Here is a 7,046-nt window from a genome sequence, read left to right as displayed (position 1 = left end):
AAATGTTTACCGCATCCGCGAACAGCGGTTTATAGATATATTTGGTGAGCTCCAAAAATATATATTAAAAAAATGTATGGTGAGGTTACTGGTTCCAGGCCTTAAACTCTTTAGCATTTGACTGAAACGTCAATGGAGCAATTAAATGGGGAAAATCACTTCCGGGACCAGAGCCGTCAAAAAGTGTCCAGCGGCTCCGGCAACTGTTGAGCACTTACCAACAGTGCGACCTTTCCTGACCTCATGACACGCTAGTTTTTTCTCTCTTTAATAATTATGCTAAGTATAAATGGACAGTACTTATTTGAAAGCGAGATACGCCGAAGAGCAGACAGTGTCAAAGCCGAGACGGTTCAACCTAGTCGAAATCTTCGGTCAAAGTAGTCAGCGCATATTGATAGGAATGTGACTGGTGGCGCTGTTGTCCGCGGTTAAGTTAGCTAACGTTACTTGTCTGGACGTCTTCCAGCACTGTGACAAAACTATGAAATGTTATAAACTGATAATTCCTCAGTTGAAAGTAAAATAAGTGACTCAGATATGCTCCCGAAGATCCAGTTTTCTACAACAGAAGATTTGGTGAGTAATTATTTTGGGGATAAGCAGCTCATCAAGTGTGGAACAGCAGTGTGAGACCGGTCAGGTGTAAACGAGGTAGCCTATTTAATATGAATTCATTAATTAATGAATGTATTAACTGGTTATCCACACATTGTCCTCAGGAAAATTGATGTTTGGCTAAATTAATGTTTGTATGTATCCTAGTGACCCTGTTATACCTGGATAATCACACACCTGTTCTGTCCATGGTTAAGAAAGTATTTAGGCTAATTGATACATTTAAAATATAGTTTAGCTATACAATAAAAATGCAAAATTGTTTTCTTTTAAAAAGCTTTTAAATCTTCAGTTTGTCTCCTCCTTGACCTATGCTAAATACAGTTTGTTTTATCAATATTTACATTTACAGACACCTTTGTTTAATATAAAGACACATCTCCTTAATTTAAAGTAATCTGGTCAATAGTTGGAGGTGCATCCCACAGATTAATAAGTAGGCTTTTTGTAATGGGAGTTTTCCGTGTTTAGATAGCTTGTCTATTTCTATATCCAAAAACTTCTAAACTTAATTTCTATAAACGTGCCAGTATATCAACAAATAGTAAGTATTTGCCAATAGCTCGTTTGGTATTTTTGTCACCTTTTTCTGTTTTGTGTCAGGTTTTCTTTCTTTTTCTTCAAATTATTTTGGTAGTTTTATGTTGACAAATTACTTGTATCTAACTGCATTTTTTTATTGATACATGTATAAACAACAGACATCAGTATGGATTTGCTATGGGAAGCATCTCTGATCTTAAATGTCATTAGCTGTCTCTTCTGCCAAGGCCTTTAGTTAGTTGACCTAGTTATTTGTCTTTATCTGAAAACAGTTTTTTTATGAAGGTTGGTGGGCACTGTAGGCCTTGATCCATGAAACAATTGATCAGACTTTGGTGGTATGAACATAACATAGATAACAACATAACAGAGTCTGAATGCTAGGAGTGTGGGCACAGAATCTTAAAGTCAATATACCTTAATATTTGATATAGTGATATAAATGATGGATCTGGGCGTACCAGCAAGTTGGAGAAATGTGAGGTTTTGCGCCATGCCACATACTTATCTTTATCTTAACTAGTTTGGCTACTGGATGGTTGATCTTATTTTAAATTCGCCAACTGCAAAAATATTAAAGATACTTCAAATGTTATGGATCTCATTCATTGTTAATGTTAACAAGTTAAACACCAGTCACATAGAGAGAACAAACAGCAGCAAAAGTAGGCAAATTTCCTTTTAACTCTTGTGCAATTCTGATGTATACAATAACCTCACATCTGAGAAGCAGGTACTAACGAAAGCATTTTTACTTGAAAAGTTACTCCGCTGAGTGTTTAAAATCATCTCAAAACCGAATTTTTTTCATAGGAATTTTAATGATGCTTCTTTGCCCTGATTCATTCTTATTTGTCAGCAATTTTGCTTGTTTGTTGCATTCAAATGCTTTTAACATGTTTTTGTAAATGTGAAGCACTTTGTAACCCTGGTTTTGAAAAGTAATATATAAATACAGTTGTACGTGCTTACTAAGTTTTGAGAGGTTGTTGGTAATTCATTTCGTGCCAATCATCAGGAGTAAGCAGAAAATAACTATCTGGTTCCACTGGGGCTCGAACCCAGGACCTTCTGCGTGTAAAGCAGACGTGATAACCGCTACACTATGGAACCAACTGAGCTCGTCATTTGGCAGATCATCTATTGTCTTTGCGAATGATGACAACGATAGTCTGACTGGTCATTTCTTCATGTAATGTTAAGCTTTAGCTCTCTGCTTCGTAGCTGCGGTTCAGCGAAACAAAATATCGGCCAGCTTCAGTCTCCACAGTGTCACCTCCCTTGTATACTAACCTAGCGTTACGCCTTCTCTGCTGGTGTTTTGGTTCAGTTGCGAGGGGAGCCCTCTCTTGGGACGTTTTGCTTTTGTGGCCGATCACACGGTACGGTAGCTAACATCCAGCAACCGAGCTGCCAGCTATGAATGCTATGAAGTCGCCTACATTTGTCCGTGTCTACTCTCCAGCCTGCCGTATGCATGCACTGGAGCTGACATATTGAGGCGTAAGGATTTGCGTGTGTAGTTTAAAAAGCTGACTTGGCTTAGCCACCCTATTATGGCAAGATAAGTGTGCAATTTCAAACTTAGGGTAACATGTCGTTTCCCATGAATCAGGCCACTGTCTGATGCATCTTAACAGCTTTGGTTACCTTCATTAAATATGACAGTTTTTTAGTTTTCAGTTTTTTTTATGAAGCTGTCCCCACACGTTTTAATCTTGAGGGTAAAACATTAATATGCATGACACTTTACTATATTAAAAAAATCCAAATGTACTGCACTGAGACCATGTTTAATGGGAATTTCACACTCCTCAAACTCCTGCTCTGATGTTCAGGTGTGGCAAAGTATCTCTAAATGTCCATCTCTCCTTAGTTTACTGGTGTGGGGTCTGAAATCAGTGATGACCTATTCTGTCCTACAATGTTTACACCAAAGAGTATCCTCTCCTTCCTCTCTTAAAATTGTCTGCCCTTAGCATCATCCTTTAATTTGTAGCCACTCCAGCTCCATAGGTGCCAGTGAGGGAAGTAAGGCTGCGTTGGTAAGATGTGGGGGTGACAGGCAGCTGCATCTGGGGTACAATAGCACACCATGAGAGGCCAGGATCAAATTTGAATGACATGTTAGATCTACTCCACAAGCTCTGAATTTGACTGTCATACAATATGTGCATGTTAAACTAGAAAGCATTAATGATTACTTACTTGTGTCCAATATCATATTTGGACTGCAAAATAAACATTTCAAATTCAAAATGAATATCTAAACAAACAGGAAGTATCCATGTCAGGCTACATCTAACTATTACTTTCCTTGCTTATAATAATCTGGTCTACAAAATGTCAGAAAAAAGTGCAAATATGCCCATTACTGTGTTCCTAAAGTCCAATGTGATGTCTTCGAATAGCTTATTTTGTCCGATCAACAGACCAAACCTAAAAATATTCTATTTACAACAATATAAAAAGAAGCAAATACTCACATTGGAGAAGCGGGCATTTTAGCTTGATAAATGACTCAAAGGATTATTCGATTATAAAAATTGCTGCTGTAAAGTTTTCTGTCAATTAACTAATCGATGAATTGACTAATTGTTTAATCTCTAAATCCATGTTCATAGTCTTTTAAACAAAACTTAGGTTTGTTTCCAGAAACAACCGCCTTGCTGAAGCAGTTTAAATAGCTCTTCATGATTTCATGTTTGGCATTTTAATGAAATCAGTGTCCACTTGGTGTGTCATAGTGAACTGATGTGTGGATTCAAATCTGTTGCTAAGGTCTTGTTTTGAGTTGTTTTTTGTTTTTTTTACAATGTAGTTATTAAACTGAGTTTAAAATATGTTCTAGTGAATCTCAGTAGATGCTCGACCTGCCCCCCAATCAGAACTCAATTGGAAAAAAATGGCCTTGCAGGTGTCCTGTGGAGTTTAGATTCTGTAGATTCAGTGTTCCTCAACAAAAACACATTGTGTGTATCCTTAAGGTCTAACAAGCATGTTGAATACATTTCCTTCCTCATAAAACATTTGCAACCTTGAATTTTTGTATGTATATTTTAAATTATTTAGGCTACATCAATATTTGCTTGCAGTCTTCTTGTTGTTGTTTTTGTCAGCTCATTGCTAAGTTTGTTGGCGTGTTACCTTGACCAATCAGTGGAATAGTGGAAACCAACTATGTTAAAGGTTCCCCACAGAGTATCTGACCTCTAGTAGTACCATGGAGCTGTGTGAGTGGGTCCAACATTGCTGCCAATGGTTTCGTACTATCTCACTTATCTGCAAGTAATATACCAAGAAACACAGCATGCTCCAGCTAAGACAGGCAAGAAGAAGACTGTTGGCAAGATGAACAATGCAGGATTTAAAGTTCTTCAAAAATCTTCCTCATGCACATGCACAATACAAAACAAAACATGACCCACTTGTAAAAAAGATTGCTCCATATTGCTACTAATGGTAGAAAACTTCACAGTGTACCTTTTAATACCCCATTTAGACCGATGGAGTGTTGTGATTCAAACCCGAAAGAGGGGTCAATGTATATGGGTCAACCCACGTCAGCCTCCTTCTGACCAGAGATGGATGGAGGCTGCCCGGCTTTGGTGAACTCGCGTTCGTACAAGAGCAGAAATGAATTTAGTGCTACCAACATTTAAAGGTAATTTAACTGAAAGCGTACATATTTTGGCCATCAACAGAGAGCGAGCGCGCACATGGACAGACAGAAAGGTAAAACCGAAACATAACTTTCATCTGGGATGTTTTTTGGTTAACAGTTTTATGTGCCAGTTTTCAAATACCCACTTCTGAAACATTTGAATACAGTTTCAGTTGTGCTGCTGAAACATTTTTTAAATTACATTTGGACAATTCAGCTGCAGTGTCCCAGTTACTCAGGATAATCCACAGAGCTCACTGTCTACAAATTCCACAGGGTCTGTTTTATCTGTAGAAAGTACAGCATTCCAATGAAACTTGCTCACAGCAAGGTCCGTAGATTAATATATACATTTCCATAAATTAAATTCACCTCATGTTATTGGGATGACAGTTAAAATCTCAGAAACAGATATCTCAAATGCTGGGCACATAAAATCAAAACTAACTATGGGGTAAACGTATAGTGGTAGGCTATGCTTTTTGGGTTAAACGACCATATAAGTTTAGCAACTGTGATGGTGTGCCGTCGCCGAATCCAGCCTTGCGCTCTCCTCAATGGGGGATGATCACCACTTCAATGAAAGCAATGCCCATTTATGGCAGAGGAAGCTGTCCTAAATAATGTACTGTATCTGTGGCTGTTGTCTGCAGATGCCTTTAGTTTGCTGTGGTGCCTCTGACAGCGTTGCTTTGTCAGAACCTTTAGGGAACATCTCTCTTGATGCACGAGGAGCATGATTCAACCTCAACAAAGCCGATTAGCTTCAAAATGCTAGTGAGACCCCTGTATCATAAAGATGTTGCACTGAGAAATGGCCTGCCTGAGCTCAGACCATTGCCTGCCTTCTTGGTGTTTTCTCACATCCCACCATTTAAGTCTTGACCCGGGCCTTTACCTCGCAAACAGCAGCCCTGATCTGTTCACTGACTTAAGCCACGTTTACAATCCTCTAATAGGTTGCCAGGATGTCCTGACCTCATGTGTCTCCGCCCAGGTGTCTCTATAAGAGGTCTGCATGTAATCATGGCAAAGGTATTAAACAAAGATAAGATATACAAGAAAACTTGATTCTGACAGCTTTGTGTGCATCTATGTCACAGAGGATTATTAGACTTGTTTGTGCTCCAGTATTTTTCCCAGCTTCTATATTTGTACTTTTGGAACATCTAGTTTGTCTCATTTAGTTCATGTTGCCAAGAGAACAAGGAATACTATAGCTGTTTCTCATCTGTTTACCATACACAAACTCACTCCAAACACCGTTACAATCTGTGATTCACTAATAAAACAACAATACAACATAGACTGATTCTGAGACAATTGTCCCCTGGTCACAAACACCTAAAAGCCCCCTCCTCATAAGTAGCAGCAGACCCCCATGCTGCCTGTGGTCATTTTGTGTCTTTTTCAGGAACATTTTGTGTTTGCAACTCTCAACTGCTGCTGTTGATAGAAAATTGCACCTGGACTTCAGAATTTTATTCACACAGGAAATGTGGAATGTGGACAGGCTGTCTAAAACCTGTCCAGCTTCCTGTCACAGCATATCCACACGGACAACCCTCTCCAAAATATTACACAAAATACTACACAACACTAAAATAGGAACTAGGCCTATATAGCCCAATCAAATCAAGGTTTTTGGAGGCCGATTTCCTATATATTTATATATATATATATATATATACACACACACAGTATATACACCAGATATTGATATCACATTACTGCTTGACCAGTTATAATGTACATACTTTATACTCATACTTTTGCCTATGTCTGATGGTATGGATACTCAATATCGAAAGACATGGAGCAGTATCTGCAGCAAAACACACACACACACACACACACACACACACACACACACACACACACACACACACACACACACACACACTGAGACATCACTAATATACATCACGGTATTTTTCAAAGTGTGGTCAATATGTTCAGAAAGCACTGATAGGCCTACACAAGCTGAAATAGTTTCAAAAAGTGTAACAGTGTTTATTATATTACAAAAATATAGGCGAAACCTTATCAAAAGTGCAACTTTTAACATCAAATGAACAAGGGTTCACTATGTAAACAGCTTATTTGTCCAGAACATTTCCAGTAATGCAGGTTTAAATTATACAAATCCAAACATGCAAGCTAAAACATATCGAACCATATGTAAACAAATCAAAGAAACACCACTAATGATATACTTGTT

General features: G+C 38.2%; 1 protein-coding gene and 1 non-coding gene across 2 annotated transcripts in view; one reads left to right on the top strand and one right to left on the bottom strand.

Annotated features, from left to right (window-relative positions):
- Window positions 1–240: 240 nt before the first annotated feature.
- Window positions 241–7,046, top strand: part of bcorl1 (BCL6 corepressor-like 1) — a 28,750-nt gene continuing 21,944 nt past the window's right edge. The window contains exon 1 of the mRNA XM_031303347.2: window positions 241–579. The gene's annotated coding sequence lies outside the window, so the exon portion shown is untranslated. The remainder of the gene's footprint in view (window positions 580–7,046) is intronic.
- trnav-uac lies at window positions 2,202–2,274 on the bottom strand. Its single transcript has one exon. It is a non-coding gene; the product is annotated as a tRNA-Val (tRNA).

This window comes from Sander lucioperca, chromosome 1 (assembly GCF_008315115.2).
Source record: "Sander lucioperca isolate FBNREF2018 chromosome 1, SLUC_FBN_1.2, whole genome shotgun sequence".
In the NCBI taxonomy this organism is placed as follows: domain Eukaryota; kingdom Metazoa; phylum Chordata; class Actinopteri; order Perciformes; family Percidae; genus Sander; species Sander lucioperca.
This window is presented reverse-complemented; position numbering and strand designations above follow the sequence as displayed.